The sequence below is a fragment of the Schistocerca piceifrons genome, chromosome 3, assembly GCF_021461385.2.
Source record: "Schistocerca piceifrons isolate TAMUIC-IGC-003096 chromosome 3, iqSchPice1.1, whole genome shotgun sequence".
Taxonomy (NCBI): domain Eukaryota; kingdom Metazoa; phylum Arthropoda; class Insecta; order Orthoptera; family Acrididae; genus Schistocerca; species Schistocerca piceifrons.
Window position 1 is genome coordinate 164,158,712 of NC_060140.1, and position 17,666 is coordinate 164,176,377.

Below are 17,666 nucleotides of genomic sequence, written 5' to 3' on the forward strand. Positions count from 1 at the left end.
TGGGCCTCTGTCTTATCCTTCACTTGCGTGACCATGATTCCAGCCTTTTTATGTAGTCATTGGTCTGTGCCTTAATTCTGTCGCCTGTGGTGACCTGACATCAGTATGCCGTATAATTTTCACATAATGCTATTCATTCCACATCGACGTTTAGAAGTACCAGCTGTGTAGCTTGTGTACAGAAGCGAGGATGTGAGTACATCTATGTGGCATCGCTGCAGCTGACGTGAAACTTATGGACAGCTGATTACGAACTTGGATTCATAATTCCCCGCTGCAGATGAGGCTTGCGGTTAACTGTACGAATTTGCGTGAGAAATCGAAACGTAACATGCAAACAGCAGCACAATATTCCTGCCGCACCTATCCCATATCGAACTTTACCATGTAGCATGCTCTGTCATTCTGATGGTTTATCTTACAGTTACATTGACTGCTCTTTGGTTGCTCCTGAATATGAATTCTTCTTGTGGGTTTAAGTGTTATCTTCTACAGATTGTTATCGTCTGTAGCCATGACTGCTTAGAAAGTTTTCCTGCAAAGGATAGCTACTATAGCGCAACATAAATTTTTGGGTACATTTTATATTTGATTTTCATATTTTTCCCTACTCTGAATTTTACTCTACAACGACATATTCAGTAGTACAAATGAGTGTTTTGTAATATTTTTCTAAAAAATATTTCCTTGTCTCATGGTTGGTAATTTACAAAATTGTACAGGTTTTAGATTTAAGGTGTAGTTTACTTCATACAGGGTGACGAAGAACCAGAAGCAAGACTGTTTGAACACGCGCGATACTACGACTTACAAATGACAAACAGTGAGACGTTGTGGCTGCCACCGAGTAAGCAGGTATGTTTTCTTTACAAACATCTCAAATTTTAAGTTATTAGAAAAGCTGTTAAACATCAATTCAATATTTTACGAAGCTTCATCCATAATTTACTTTTAATATTTATTTTCTTAACCATTAACATTAGAATCCTTCATAAACCTGACATTTTGAGTATAAATATGTGATTCTTTATAACAGTAACACATTCAATTTCTTAAAAAAAGGTCGTACTTATTCTGTAACATTTAGTTTTGGAAATTATTCAACTTGACAACGTAATTTGTCTTTCCGTACACTATTGCTCTTACATAAAACATGGAGCTTTTCGTTGCGTATAACTACGAAGTATGCAGTACCCGTAATTATTTAAATGAATTTTAAATTAAGCAATTAATGTTTCATTTGCATCCAAATGCGTAAATTTTTATAATGTTACTCAAAAACTTTAGTCAGCCACCTTAATCTCTAATCTCCAATCATTCCTGCTTTCTAGGTAAGCTTGTCGTATAAATATCGTTATGTTCTAGGTGATATTTGAAGTTTTCGGACTGCAGACAACAGCAGCAACAACAACAACAACAATTTTCATGTAAAATGTATAAGCGAATATGTGGAGAAAGTCTTTTAACTCGAAAATTCGCCTATGGTTCACCTCGCTGAAATCGGGAAAATGTAGCAGTTATAAAAGCCTGTGGAAATTCCACGTACCCTGGAGGCTGGTCAACATAATGAAAGAGGCAACTGACGTTAGGATAACTCAAGTACTCTAAGCGTACATTTCCTTATGAAATATTCTCCAGAAGTTAATTATCTGTTAGAGTCACTTAATAATTATAAAATTTATTTATCTGAATTGGACTTTTAACATCATACACTAAGTGCTCTTTTGTGAGAGATCTCGTTACTTGAAACCTTATTTCGCAAAGCGCAAACGTGTTACTACAGATTGTTTGCGTAAACAGGCCTCCGCAACAAAAGCAACTGACTGCGTCACCTGGTGTAAAACAAGTGCATCGTCATACATTTTCACATCTGGATAACTGCAGATTCCTTCAGACACTTGTTCCCCGACGTGTACCGTTCATAAGATACTCAGATAATACGATTACAGTTCTCAAATTTCAGTAAACTGCTCGGTGCCATTCGCTGTTCACTTGCATGCCCTCAGTGAAGTCTGTTTCCATGCCACTGGTTTCCTACTTGTGCTTTAGCCTCAGTGCACAACGCATCTGGCGGCGTTTATTTCAGGACATTGCAATTTTCTTTTCAAACGTGGACACGACGTCGTTTCAGGTACTGTGCTTCGTTGGGCCATTGTCCACTCCTAACGTCATCTGCCATAACTTGTTCACTGATTAACGTAGTGTTACGTACAGTCTATGCTGTCACCTGAAATGCCCTCTATTTCTCTTCGACGTAGTGTTAAATATACAGATATTAACTAGGACAAGATCTACGGAAAACATACAAACACATATCACTGACTGGAGCAAAATTTCCTTCAGTGGTGAGTCTCGCTTCGAATAGAGCAGAGATGGCCAGCGAAGCATCCTTACACCACAGGCATTGGTTGACGATATTCTACTCCCCGTTTTGTTGTCCTTCATGGCAAGTCAACCTGGGCTTACATTTCAGCAAGATAATGCTCGTCCACACACGACGAGAGTTTCTACTTCTTGTCTTTATTCTTGCCAAACCCTACCTTGGCCAGAAGTGCCGTAGTTCTCTCCCCAATTGAGAACGTTTGGAGGATTATGCAAGGTCCCTCCAACCATCTCGGACTTAAACGATCAAACACGCCAATTGGATATTATCTGCCACGATGTCTCTCTGGAGGACATCCAGGAAATCTACCAATCAATGCCAAGCTGAATAGCTGCTTGCTACATTTGTGAAGCTCTTTATCTTGAATATATCATCCAATTTTCCTGAAATTGTGATTATTTGTTTATGTGTAGATTACATCACATATACCTATTTCTGCCCATTCAAATATCTCCGTAGTGGTGCGTCGTTTCTTTCGTGTTACAGTCCATATACTGCATCAGGTGGAGCAACGAGATGCTCAGATTTAACCAGCAGCAAATTTTGATTTCACGGATGCCCATGGATATGCAGTTTTACGCAGACATTTTTTATTCCTGTAGTACCGTAAGATTTATGAAACTTGTTAAAATTGGGAAAAATTTGTAGTTTATAGGAGGGTGCAGTTAGTGCACTGTAATGGTGGCGTACACATTCAGCCATCTTGTGGTTCAGCTATTACATTTAATATGGAATGGGGCTGTCCCTCTTTTTGCAATAATTAGTCTCAGTCTCAGGCACTGGAGAAACTGGAATGGTACGAACATTGAAGATACAGGGTGTACATAAAGTCCGGGAACACTTTCAATTATTTATTGCACAAGGACTAAACATTGTACAAATGTCATACGTATTGCATTTTGAAGAGAAACTCTGGAAGTTTTTTACAAACATTCAATATGCGAACCATGAGTGACCCGGCAGACGTCAAAACGGTAATCGAATTCTTGCCGTACCCGTCCCACCATGGCATCTTCGACTGTGGCAGTCGCTTCCCGTATCCTCTCCCGGAGCTCGTGATAGAGGCGGTACATACACCAGATCTTTAATGTGTCCCCACAGAAAAAAGTCACGTGGAGTGAGATCTGGTGATCGGGGAAGCCATTTCATGAAATAGCTTGCTCCGCATCTGAACTCGCCATGTTTGCGACAAGCACTTACTATTGTCAAATTACCAAATTACGGTGTGGCGGCATACATGAAAACAAACTTTCAGGGTATCTCTCCAAAATGACATATGTATGATATCTGTACAACATTTGGTTCTTGTGCAATAAATAATTGAAAGCGTTACCGGACTTTATGTACACCCCACACATCAAAATCGTTAACGGAGATAGTGTTAAGGGTCAAATAAAGTCTCCTGTGGCTGCTACACCTATTCGCCTAACTTGGGAGCATGAGAACGACATTAAAAACTACAAAGAAATTCGGAAAGATACAACCAATGCGCTTACAGCACAGATGATATTCTGCACGCATATACAGTATGTCAGATAGTGAGTGAGTTCACCAACATAGCACAGTTGCCCGTTGTTTTTTCTATGATTAGGAACTGTAACTATATCAGCCTTCCACAAATTCTGACGCCATATTTGTAGGAAGTTACATCAATGCGCTCAAAATGTACAGTTTCATTAAACTGACAAACACTAGAGAGGTAAACGCTATGTGTCGCTGTGTAGCTTTCTGTCATAAGTTATTGTGTCCTAATTTCTTTCAGTAGCTTGTTGTAGATAACTAATGCTCACTTGTTTCTTTTAACTAGATGCGTATAAACTGTACGTCTAGTAATCAACGAACCACAGTATCTCCGGTTTCAATGATGCTGCGGAACCCTAAGAAAAATTTCGAAATTAAACATCCCAGTGAACATTAATGAGTACTGTTCACTGCTTATGCTGGGGATCAGAAAGAGATAACCTTCGCTTAGCAACAAAGTTAAGAGCGTCGAGAGGACAGCCCGAAAAATATAAATCCATGTGCCCGAGGACATGCGCAATATTATCTGTCGGGAGAAATTAAATACGATCAACAGCGGGAAAATTGTTGTAGCATATTAACACACGTTCAGGTGAAAAATAATCCCCACTGACATCTGACGGTATAAAAATATGAAATAATGGACCGAACCTCGATACTCTGATAATTGTTTACGGTATTCCGAGTGAGGTTACGTATTTATGTGTCAAATTTTATTACAGTTTTTCATCCATTAGCTTGGTATCTGTTACTTATTTACTTGTTTAGAAATGTTAAAGATGATTAACGCGTTTTGTGCATCCGACATGTTTAAAAGAGGCCGCGTATCTGCTCACTGTGTTGCGTGAAGCGCAGATAAAACAGCGCAGGCCTTAGTATTCAGGAGGTGCTTAGTTAATGACGTTGGTGAAATGTCAGATAGACAAGTATCGTAGTAAATCATTCAATCAGTGAAGCTACTGAAAGATACAGTTGAAATATAACCACTCAGATATAATACAACAAGAGGGGAACGGATTATTCCAATCGTCTCATGAGGTCCGGTTCAAAATTAGTATCTTTTTCCTTGTTGGGAATTCGATTGATGACTAATAAATTTGGCATGTTACCACTCCATTTACTAACTGCTACTGAGACGTCAGCAGTTAAATATCAAAGGAGCTAACATACCCCCAGAAGTATAGCAAAATAGGAATCTACAAATAGTTTCTATGTCTGGCACATCACACATCCCACTGCTCGTTAGCCAGCACGTTTACATTTGCTGAGGAATTCCATCTAATGGTTTTCTGTACTCTTTCTAACTCGAAGATGACTTTCATCTGTATAAACAACCTGTTTAAAGACAGAAAAAGGCACAGCAGCTTGCTGCCCTGTATACTACACAACGACAGAAATAACATCTCATGTAGATTTTGTAGGTCGTACATGACATGGAACGTTTTAAGCACAGTGAATGCATTTACCTGTGGAGAAACGCGAAAGGCAACAAAGGAAGTATCACAATTTTTCTTACCCAAAAATGGAAGGAAAGTGAACGTTTAACGCCCGTCGACTGCGAGGTCATTAGAGGCAGAGCACAAGCTCGGAAAGATACAAAGGCGGGAAAGGAAATCGTTCGTGCCATTTAAATGAAACCAGTCCGTCATTTGCCTGGAGCGAGTTAGGCAAATCAGTTAGGCAAATCACAGAAGCCCTAAGAATGGATATCCGCACCTATATTTCAACTGTGTCCGCCCGAATTCGAATCCAATGTACTCATACTAACATGCTCCATCTCCCTCGGTTTGTACCTAAAGATAGGAAAAACGCCATCATCAATGTAAATGATATCCATATACAACATTTTTACCGAATTAACAATTTTGTGTCAATAAAATTACAATAAATGATAATCGTATCGGATTTCAATGCACTAAAAATTATTTTAATGACAGAATATGCACTGAAAAAACTATATTTTTGTAGGCTTCATAAGTACAAAGTACTATTTTAGTAAACTGAGCGGAAGGGAGCGGGACTCATACTTTCCGAATTAGCCGCTGTGTAGATTTCGAGGGAAGTAAGAGTGACCCTATTTCAATATCGATAACAGAGATTTATTACAATCTTCAAGCAATTAGAAATACTCAAGGCGGGAACTGACAGTAAAGTCACTGTATTTTTCAATTCAACGTTCAATTCTGAGAATACGTTGATCCCCTGGTGAGAGTACAGTGGGCAGGAGCTTCCTGTAGTTGTAGGAATAGCTCATTGCAATAGGCATCAAACAAAGTACGAATCCTTGGTCAGATGGAAAAATTGAAAATAAAGCAAGTGCAGGGCATCGTAAGATGACAGACGAAATCGAGTGTTTTGTAAAGACTTTAGTAAAGAGGATCAGATGGTTACTGTGGGAGGGGCTGGGAGCAGTCTTGGTGGGGAATGGGTTTATGATAGAAGCGGTGACTTGGACAGCATTCCTGCTCAAACTCCGACCATTAAAGTTCGGTTTGCACATCTGTTCCGGCGTTACCGTCAACCCCGTCTTGACAGTGCAGTGAAGCGAGTTGATATGGGACTTGAAAAAGTGCTAATAACTGTTGACAAGGCACACATTTCGATGGGTAAGCTGAGAGTATCCATCGGTTTCTATTGGGCACAGCCCTTACCGGAATAGTGTTAGGAAGGGATGTTTGACTTAAAACTTATTTATAACAGTATAGTGGGTGGACTCGAGGTAAATTTCTAATTTCTGTGATAACGTGTACAAGGATTAGAATGTCTTTAGTTCGAAAGGAACCACCCCTGCTTGAGGAAGGTACCCATACTGCTGGAAGTTAAATAAGTAGGGAAAACGGATCCAATAGTTCAGGACGCCTATTTCATGAAAATATTGGAATAATCGTAGGGAAAGTAGATGAACTGTTCATAGAACTCTAGTCCCACAGTACTATTTACGAAGCGAAGAAATACGTAGTCTTCCAGCAGGGAGTTAGTTGCAGGTGGCGAAGTGGTCGTTTGTGACAAATGTGATGTTACGTTCAAAAGGGTTGAGACATCAAAACAATGTAAATATCAGATAGTTAAAGACTGTGCAGAAACGTTCTAATTTTCAAGGAAAATACATTTAATTACCGATCTTTACAGATCCCGCAATTCTGGCAACATGGTTTCACTCTCCAGAGTTGACGCTGTACAGCGGCATGGAGTTATTCAAATGGCTCTGAGCACTATGGGACTAAACTTCGGAGGTCATCAGTCCCCTAGAACTTAGAACTACTTAAACCTAACTAACCTAAGGACATCACACACATCCATGCCCGAGGCAGGATTTGAACCTGCGACCGTAGCCGTGGCGCGGTTCCAGACTGTAGCGCCTAGAACCGCTCGGCCACTCCGGCCGGCGCATGGAGTTAATGTACGAATATTTCAACATAAACATTCTTAGTGATTCCTCGAAGAAAAAAAAAATTAATCGATATCATCGGTCACACTAAAACACGATGAACAATTAAAATGAGAATGAGAAACACGAGTCAAAACAGGAAGACTTTCCTCCTTACACGTAAATGGCAATATTAAGCGGGTCACATGATTTGGAAGCATTTTAACTAGGATAGTAATGTTCTATACTTGCACAGGTTACAATAAACAATTGCGATGAATCAACTTATCGACACATCTGAAGCACTAATATGGATGCAATAAATTTGTAATTTGGATGGCACGATTTTCCATTATTAGTGCGAATAATGAAAGCAGAGCTAGCAGCACTCTTGGAGGCCCTAAAGTAAGCAGTAAAAGCGTCACAAGGTATCATTGTGATAGCAGTGGACTGCGATTAGTCTTATTCCTGTTGAGAGTTGCATTTAGACTGTAAGTAGAGGGAAATATGATGATTGAGGATTGAATGCTCTTACATAAACTACAGATAATGCGAAGGCAAATCAAGTAGCATGACATCGTGTAGCGCAGAGCACGGCAGCTTTGTGGTGATTTACATCGAGATTTTAGAAGTATTAGGAATGTTGTTGTTGTTGTGGTCTTCAGTCCTGAGACTGGTTTCATGCAGCTCTCCATGCTACTCTATCCTGTGCAAGCTTATTCATCTCCCAGTACCTACTGCAACCTACATCCTTCTGAATCTGCTTAGTGTATTCATCTCTTGGTCTCCCTCTACGATTTTTACCCTCCACGCTGCCCTCCAATACTAAATTGGTGATCCCTTGATGCCTCAGAACATGTCCTACCAACCGATCCCTTCTTCTGGTCAAGTTGTGCCACAAACTTCTCTTCTCCCCAATCCTATTCAATACTTCCTCATTAGTTATGTGATCTACCCATCTAATCTTCAGCATTCTTCTGTAGCACCACATTTCGAAAGCTTCTATTCTCTTCTTGTCCAAACTATTTATCGTCCATGTTTCACTTCCATACATGGCTACACTCCATACGAATACTTTCAGAAATGACTTCCTGACACTTAAATCTATACTGGATGTTAAAAAATTTCTCTTCTTCAGAAACGCTTTCCTTGCCATTGCCAGCCTACATTTTATATCCTCTCTACTTCGACCATCATCAGTTATTTTGCTCCCCAAATAGCAAAACTCCTTTACTACTTTAAGTGCCTCATTTCCTAATCTAATTCCCTCAGCATCACCCAACTTAATTAGACTACATTCCATTATCCTTGTTTTGCTTTTGTTGATGTTCATCTTATATCCTCCTTTCAAGACACTGTCCATTCCATTCAACTGCTCTTCCAAGTCCTTTGCTGTCTCTGACAGAATTACAATGTCATCGGCGAACCTCAAAGTTTTTATTTCTTCTCCATGAATTTTAATACCTACTCCGAATTTTTCTTTTGTTTCCTTTACTGCTTGCTCTATATACAGATTGAACAACATCGGGGAGAGGCTACAACCCTGTCTTACTCCCTTCCCAACCACTGCTTCCCTTTCATGTCCCTCGACTCTTATAACTGCCATCTGGTTTCTGTACAAATTGTAAATAGCCTTTCGCTCCCTGTATTTTATCCCTGCCACCTTTAGAATTTGAAAGAGAGTATTCCAGTCAACATTGTCAAAAGCTTTCTCTAAGTCTACAAATGCTAGAAACGTAGGTTTGCCTTTCCTTAATCTTTCTTCTAAGATAAGTCGTAAGGTCAGTATTGCCTCACGTGTTCCAGTGTTTCTACGGAATCCAAACTGATCTTCCCCGAGGTTGGCTTCTACTAGTGTATTAGGAATAACAACTGTAAATCATGTCAGTGGACATATGCACTTGGTATCCAGTGCCAAATATGAGAAAGCGCTCCGGTTTTTTGAAGATACGTTAAGAGAATAGTTCAAAAAGTTGAACACAGATAAGCAGAACGGAAACTGTAAACGCCACTTAAACCCTGTCTGTAACGAAAAAACTAAAATTACACACAAACACACACGTATTAGGAGGGAGAGAGGGAGGGAGAGAGAGAAAAGTTGGGAGGAAAGAGGAGACATGTGTGCGCTCTGAAGCGACTATAAAGATATTTAGTCCCGTAAATGTACTCGTTTGAACGTTCCCCTAATCTTTTGCGAATGTAAGCTACTGCCTCTCTAGCCATCTTCAGTAAATTTTATTTGAGGGTGTGAAAGTCTTTTAATCTTGTTTTATAAACCGCGTTTTCCCCACTGTTACAATTGGTCTTAATCACGATGGAGTATTTGCTGCTGGACAGTGCAAAATTCAGATCATGCGTAGTATAATTTCATACAGCTTATAGAACCTGTTTGTCAAGAAAGCCAGTCAGTTCTTCTTTTCTGACTGCACGGCGTGACCAAGGAACCAGGGGTTGATATCCCTTATTGTCAAAGTTTCTGTTTGAATTTGTATTGGCTGACATGGCCTATTGAGGGGAAATACTTTACAGCAACGTAATACAGGTACTTGTACCATGCCGGAGATCTTCCAAAAAGCGATCGGCAACCTTTCTGGCACCTCGGGTACGCGGGGAGCCTACAATGCCCCTGCACGCCATAGCGTCACGAACTCACAAAGTCGAAGTCACCGACGACACAATTGACCGGAAAATAGTGCCGCCAGTATTCCGCCGCCGACTTCTATAAAGATCGGCGCCAGAGCTGCATTGAGAGCCTGTCCTAGCCTCCGGGGGGGAGCTATTCACCCCTAGTCTTAGGACGCTCTAGAAGTCCATCGTAGGGACCAACGCAGCTGTATCCAACATTCGTCGTTGTTTTACTTATTGCATTCAGAAAGACTTTCCTGTTCCTATGCTGGTGTTATTCAGGACAGCTTCATCGGTCTTAGAGTAGTTTCCATACAACTGTATTTGTTTATGAAGATCCTAATTGTATTACTTCATCAGACTCTGGAAGCACCGTACTGTCAATTCTTCATATCTTTGAGACATCCTAATTATCACTTTGTCATTATCATCGAAGCAGACGTTTCCTTGTTGATCAATAAAGTCTTGTAAACTTTGATCACTGTTTTCCCTGTGTCGGAATGAGCGACACTTCACTTTGTTCCCGCTTTCATATGTTAGCTGCCTTTGGCTGCCATGTTTGCCGTTGTTGGTACGCAGCCAGATTACTGTTCGCAGCAAAAACAAAGTGAGACGGCATCATCTTTGGGTTTCATGTTGTTAGACTCCTTGACAATCAGCTTCGTGCCTGTTTCTTGCATTGCTTCTAGGTTCCAGGAACACGAATTAGTTGCATTGTGATCTTCCGCCATCGATGACTTGTCAGAGCCGTGTTATGTTTGGCAAGTGCTAATAGAACGCCATATCTCACCATTTTGCAATATTCCACACTCGCAACTTACATGTTATGCTCCAGGCAAGTGCAGCTATCGAAAATATCTCTCGTGGGGCTACTACTTTTTTTGACCTCGTTGCTGCTTTTGTGGATTGACTTAACGCTCTCCCGGTGGAGAACTATCCGCATTGAATAATTGCGCGTATAGTACGAGGGCTGTGTGCATTTATTCGATCTCCTCTCCTTTTTTATACTTCTTGTTGCAATAATACTACGTGCCGTTCTGTTATTATAGCGTCTGATTCTGAAATTGGTGAACAAGTGCTCAAGTTTAGCGTTTCGTAATCTTTCTGGCGTGTTTTCATAGGACGCCCCGCCACGAAAACCTTTTCTATTATACAGTTGCTATTGTTTTCGTAGACCTCAGGTTTTTGCAGCTTGTCGACAACAGCCTTCATTAGGCCTAATACATATCCCGTTTTGCCGGCCGGAGTGGTCGAGCGGTTCTAGGCGGTACAGTCTGGAACCGCACGACCGCTACGGTCGCAGGTTCAAACCCTGCCTCGGGCATGGATGTGTGTGATGTCCTTAGGTTAGTTAGGTTTAAGTAGTTCTAAGTTCTAGTGGACTGATGATCTCAGAAGTTAAGTCACGTAGTGCTCAGAGCCATTTGAACCAATTGAACCATATCCCATTTTCTTGCTGTTTCCGTAGATCGGCAAAATACACACTCGCTGGAGTCTTTGCTTGATTTATTAGTTCACTCATTATCTTAAACATAATTTAGGACATCACGAAGACGCATAGGAACGGATTTGGAGTGAAGAATAAAACTAGAACGGATTTGGAGCGAAGAATAAATCGGGAACTCTGGAAATCTTAGTGATATTTTAACCAAACTAAAACTCCATGGCCTTTACTAGAATTGGTAAATTTCTGTAGGAGTATTAACCTCTAAGTGTGGGGCAGGAGCTACAACGATGTGAAATTTAAAAATAATCGGAAACGGCTGCCTTTCGTACAAGTAGCTGTACTTATTCTCCTTTAGGTCGGTCCGGACGAGTATTCCCGGACTGCCAAAGATATTATATGGCTCTGAGCACTATGGGACTCAACTGCTGAGGTCATTAGTCCCTTAGAACTTAGAACTAGTTAAACCTTACTAACCTAAGGACATCACAAACATCCATGCCCAAGGCAGGATTCGAACCTGCGACCGTAGCGGCCTTGCGGTTCCAGACTGCAGCGCCTTTAACCGCACGGCCACTTCGGCCGGCAAAGATATTATATACCCTACGACATTATTTTCACCACTTGTAACAAGGGGCTGGAGGCTTATGGATATGTGCTGCTTAGGGGATGAAATGTAAAAGTAATCGAAACTAATCTACAACATTTGAGATGGGTTTGTAACAAAGTCGACAACCTTCTTCGTGAAAGAAGTTAAAACTGAACCGAAAAGTAAGGCCAAATACGAAAATTTCACAATCAATTATTTTACATTTGCTGACCTCACGTTTTCTGTGTTGTATTTCACTTATATAAGCAAATCGAACAGGTGTCTTGTTGTTCACGTTGTTGCAAAATTAATGTGCCTTATTTGCTCGTTTTCGCTTTTATTTTAAATGCGTACTTAAACCGGTGCACCATATTAAATACAGGGTGTTACAATAAGGTACGCCCAAACTTTCAGGAAACATTCGTCACACACAAATAAAGAAAGGATGTTATGTGGACATGTGTCCGGAAACGCTTAATTTCTATGTTAGAGCTCATTTTAGTTTCGTCAGTATGTACTGTACTTGCTCGATTCACCGCCATGATATCATACTGGATACTCTACCTGTGCTGCTAGAACATGTGCCATTACAAGTACGGCACAACATGTGTTTCATGCACCATGGACCTCCTGCACATTTCAGTCGAAGTGTTCGTACGCTTCTCAACAACAGATTCGGTGACCGATGGATTGGTAGAGGCGGACCAATTCCATGGCCTCCACGCTCTCCTGACCTCAACCCTCTTGACTTTCATTTATGGGGGCATTTGAAAGCTCTTGTCTACGCAACCCCGGTGCCAAATGTAGAGACTCTTCGTGCTCGTATTGTGGGCGGCTGTGATGCAATACGCCATTCTCCAGGGCTGCATCAGCGCATCAGGGATTCCATTCGACGGAGGGTGGATGCATGTATCCTCGCTAACGGAGGACATTTTGAACATTTCCTGTAACAAAGTGTTTGAAGTCACCCTTGTACGTTCTGTTGCTGTGTGTTTCCATTCCATGATTAATATGATTTCACCTACTGCTTCATCGAACGGCATTGGGGGGGGGGGGGGGACGTTTTTTGTTTTTTGAGCCATCAGTCTGGCTTCTGATTCGTTGCACCGAGCCTCTTCCCTTGTGTTAATGACTTCATCTCCAAGCAGCACTTGATCCCTATGTCTTCAATTAGTCGTTACAGTTATTCCAATCTCTTTTTTTCCCTAAACATCTTTCATCCTCAGTACAGGGTTCAAGTACTGTGGAATGTACTCATCAGTGCCTTAATGTATGTCCCATCAACCTGTCTGTTACTCTTGTCAATGTTTTTGCCGATTCAACGGGGAACTCTTTATTTATTATCTTTTCGGTCCAACTCGTTTTCAACATCCTTCTATAGCCCAACATTTCAGACGCCTCCATTCTCTTCGTTCCCGAATTTCCTACTGTCGGTGATACACTACCATGCAATGCTGTGTTCCAGATGCAAATTTTCATAAATTTCTTCCTCATATCATGTCTTATATTTGACACTAGTTTCCTCCTTTTGGCCTGGAATACCGTCTTTCCCTACAGGTTCTAAAATTATTTTTTTCGTCCTTGTTTCATCCTATTCATAACGAATCCAGGACCCCTTACTCTATTTTCTGCTGCTGTTTATATTTGTATTTGCCTGAACGGATATTCTGACTATATTTCCTTTTCTTGTTTATCGAACGCAAAATCCAGTGCAACTTGATTAATATTGTAAGATGCTGCCCGTGGACAACGGGTGAAATGAGAATTTCAGTCATAATTGAAAAAAATCTGACAAGCGAAACTCCACTACACGACCATCCTATTCTTTGAGATAAAAGTATACCCAGCAGCTGAATCTCTCCAAACGCGTTTAAATCATTGAGGTCTATCTCCAGTTTTAGTCATCCTACACAACACAAACCTGCTGACGTACTTAATCAATCTGAAACTGAAATTACAGCAGAGGAGGTCAAACCAGATTACAATTTCTTGGCATCTGCAGCAATTCATGCCGCACACTTTTTATAAAGCGAACATTAGCTATTGATTGCTCATTAGTGACAACGATCTTGTTTTATATTGTAGATACTATGTAGAGCATATGACTTAGATGTGATATTCAACGGATCTCTTAAATGCCTATGATGCCTCCAAACTCCAAAATACTTATGTCGACCAATTAATATTTGTAGGTAATAGGTTAATACATCCACTGAGATTGTCAAAGCTGTTATGAGATATCTATGAAGGGAGTCTATCTGATCTGAAATTCAGTTTTGTTTTCAGGAGGCAGCCATTTTCAAGTGTTTTCGAAACAATATGGTATATTAATAGAGGAATATTTGACATATTGTTTGTTCCGTTATAGAGTGAAGAGAGCTAAAGCGTTTTAAGTAAGTTAAATATTATCTGAGTTTATAAATTTTACTTATTTGTTCTATCGTGTGTTATATATCATGCTATTACAGTTAGCTGGAATAAGTTGAGAAACGTAACATACTCAGTCACTTGGCGAAAATGTTGTCATTACATCAAGACAGTGAGACTTTTGGTGTCGAACGAAGTGAAAGTTTGTAAACATAAATCTATGTTTACATAGAATTCGATCCCATTAAACACGATTAAAGTGTTGACAAATCATTACGTTAATCTGCTTATTCTCTAGGACAGAAAAATGTTCCTATCTGCTGAAAACGAAGTTCCTTAATGTAAATTCGTTTTTTGTAGCCTCAGTAGGACACGCAACGAAGAGTAAAACCTTCTGGGTAGTTATGCCGCGTCATATTCCTCTTCGGTTTCCCATTGTTCAATCGACATTGGACCACTATGGCAGAAATCTTGAAAATTTTCTGATGTTCCCGGTTAACTGAACATTGTCGAAGACGAACGATGAAGCGACCATCAGTACTGGAACCTGTTAACTTCCAGTAGAAGATGAATTTTGAACACTTTGTGTGTTACCTTCAATCTTCTTGTGTGGTTTTATATCTGGTCCTTATGTACGGCTCCCATTATTTGTAGCAAATTTATTAGAACCTAGTGCTGCTACGTATTGATGAATGTTTTATCTCCACCTTCATGCTAATGTACATCTCATGGAACGTATTTCCCTCAGTACGTCCACATATCCTGTCTAGCTCCTTATCCTCTGGGGTCTGTTTCCTGCTGTTTCTTCTCATTCAGCAAAATCACTCTGTATTCTTTACGACAGTCACACGTCGCGTCATACACTCCCGCAGTGTTGAGGTAAACAGGTGTGACCGTACTGTGCGGGACAAACTCTTTCACTTTGTATTTCTTGAAAAATGTGGCTTGTACATAATTTTTCCGAAGAAATCTCCTCACGCAGTCAGCACTCGTAGAACCTAAAAGAGTGGAAAGATGGGCCTTTGTCCTGCCTATTAGTATAATTAGCCCTTCTACTGCTGGAGGCACACGATGCGCTTGGCACGCCGAAGCGCTGCGGCCTGCACTGTCATCCGTATACCTGCGCTGATGTGGCTGACCCTCGAGCTGCCGCCTGGGGTGGAGCGCCCCTCGCTGCCCCACCCGCCCTGTGCTGAATATTTCTGCAGTGACTGCGACTCCACGCGAAATATTGTGTCCTCTCAAGGCCGATACAGAATACTCGTAAATGCTCTCACTACGTAGTTCCCCTGCAGGTGAATTACTACAGAATCAAACTGTCTGGTAAAACTATTTTTCGTCACCAAGAATGATATCTTGCTTGTAGTTTTCTTGCACTATTTTTGTAGATTATGCCGAAACCGACGTGATTCGTTAGCTTTACATCAATAGTTTATTGCTCTTTCTTGGATACCCGTTTATAATGTGTGCATTTATCTATGCGTTCCTCACCGTACTAACTCAAGAACGAATAACATAAGCTATAGATTATAGATTACTGTACGTTACTTTTGTTGTTCAGAACATCGTATTAGGTCGTTTATTGCAGAAAGCGACATACAGATCATCTTTCATATCGCACTACAACGTCGGAATTCACTGTGAGCAACGATAAGAACAATTTTACTTCACGTCGTTAAATTGATAAGGAATTTCACATGGCCTACTGTTTGTATCGCTGAATTGCCTGAATTTTTGTTGCGCTTTGTGATTACCCGATTATGCGTAATTTTGTTTCTTCAACGAAATTTTTACAATACTTGTGATTGTTGCACATAAGTATTCAACACATTTTCCAACATTTGAAAGCTGTGAAATCTCTGTCTTTTTGTTAGCACATTAAATTCACTTATAGAGAAAATTGAAAGTCATGAACTGTAAATTTAGGCGTTACTTTTACACTTTGTGAATATGTTTCCCATCCTTCTTTTTGATCCGGGCTTTGGACCGGCACTGGCGAAGTTAAAAACATTTTTATTTTGTATTTCCCTTTTTATAATTACTTTTTCGTTTTCGAAGTTTTTTTTCTAATAGCATTATTGTATTCGTTCTATGCTGCAATTAGTAATTCTGTTTTGTGTGGTATTTTTCAAAACAGTGTACGATACACAATGGTACCTTGCAAGTTCGTACCTGCTCTCTCGACGTACTTTTGGTTTCCAGCAAAGAATGCATCTACGCGTTAGCGCACTTTTCTTAGATTACTCACTTGTTATAATGTCTGGAAAATGCCTTCCCACAAATCTTAGAGGATTATCGTCAGAACAGCTTCCTCTGCCAGCTTTTCTGCACTCTAACGCATACGTTTCTGTAAGTTCCTTTACGAGTGACAGATGAAACTCTGCTATCGTCATTATCCGACCTGTTAGTGATCTGTGCAGGACATGAGCATTTAAAACACACAGATCTAGAACGTGAAAAACGAACTTCATTGTTTTCCGTATGCATCCGACAGAGCTAAGCAGCATATCAGAATGGTCAACTGCTCCCATATTCAAGTTATAATCTACAATGCTTTGTGGTTTCTTAATTTTTTCCCCAGTGTTCCTGTCAATGTTTCCTGTGTCAACCATTTCTGTGGTGTTACATGTGGTCAACATCCACACTTCCATTTTGTCACACCACTTTATAGAAAGCATTGTATCAGTACACATAAATTGAATACCTCCACGTTCCAGTTTCTTCTGAAGTTTCGGCATGTTGCGTCTGTACTTACGGATAGTATCACATGCGTTCGTCCCATGACTGTGAAGCCAGGCAAACAAGTCTGCGCTTGAGTACCTGTTATCGACGTAGGGGGTAAGTCCACGTTCTAAATGGGGCTTCATAAGTGTAGCCATATGTCACCTGTTTTACCCAAATTGTGTAACTCAGTTTCTGTTAATGCCCCAGTATAAACAATGAAATCCAAGACATAGCAAGTCTTACAATCACATAACACAAATGTTTTTTTACCGAATCTACTCTGTTTCGATGGAATGAATTGTCTGAAAGATAAGCGTCCTTTGAATAATAACAAACTCTGATTAATGCAGAGTCTCTGATGTGAATTAAATGCACAACGGAAAGCTGTACGAACTTTATTGACAATGTTCCTAATTTTGAATAATCTGTCTCCTCCAGTATTGGCAGAGTTGTCACTGAAATGTAACATTCTCATAAGTAACAAAAGCGGTCTCTTGACATGAGTTCACTAAAAATTGGCGTATTTAGAAGAACATCTCTGGTCCAGTATTCGCTAATTTTCAGTTTTTGCACGCGAGGCATCACAAGACAAACAGCTATGAAACAATAAATTTCTTCATATCCAGTGTCTTTACACTTTGAGATT